This window comes from Penaeus monodon, chromosome 23, assembly GCF_015228065.2.
Source record: "Penaeus monodon isolate SGIC_2016 chromosome 23, NSTDA_Pmon_1, whole genome shotgun sequence".
NCBI lineage: Eukaryota > Metazoa > Arthropoda > Malacostraca > Decapoda > Penaeidae > Penaeus > Penaeus monodon.
The window spans coordinates 38,812,275-38,812,647 of record NC_051408.1 but is presented as its reverse complement, the minus strand read 5'-3'; the positions used below and the strand labels follow the sequence as shown (position 1 = coordinate 38,812,647).

At 29.8% G+C, this 373-nt stretch overlaps 1 protein-coding gene across 1 annotated transcript in view; it reads left to right on the top strand.

Annotated features, from left to right (window-relative positions):
* Positions 1-373, top strand: part of LOC119588243 (fibrillin-3-like) — a gene marked incomplete at its 5' end in the record, with an annotated part of 37,181 nt that overhangs the window by 24,021 nt on the left and 12,787 nt on the right.

Here is a 373-nt window from a genome sequence, read left to right as displayed (position 1 = left end):
TTGCCATTTTGAATTCCTCGTAACTAAATCTCATGACTATATTATATATAGGTAGCATATCACATAATTAATAGGATTGTGTGTCATGGCTTTTACAGGGTAATATATCACTGAATTTTTAGTTGTGTTGCATAATCTGTTACGTGGTATATATCATTAGGTAGTATATCATTATATTAGCACTTAAGTAGACCGATTTCTTAAATATATCATTAAGTTGGGTATCATTATGTCATCCTTTGAATTAATGATAAACGGCAGGTTAAATGTAATGACTTCATGGACTATAAACAGTAAGTATCTGTTAAGTCATATAGCGTTAATTAGTATACTGTTATATCATCCTTCGAATTAACAAACGGTACGATAATGG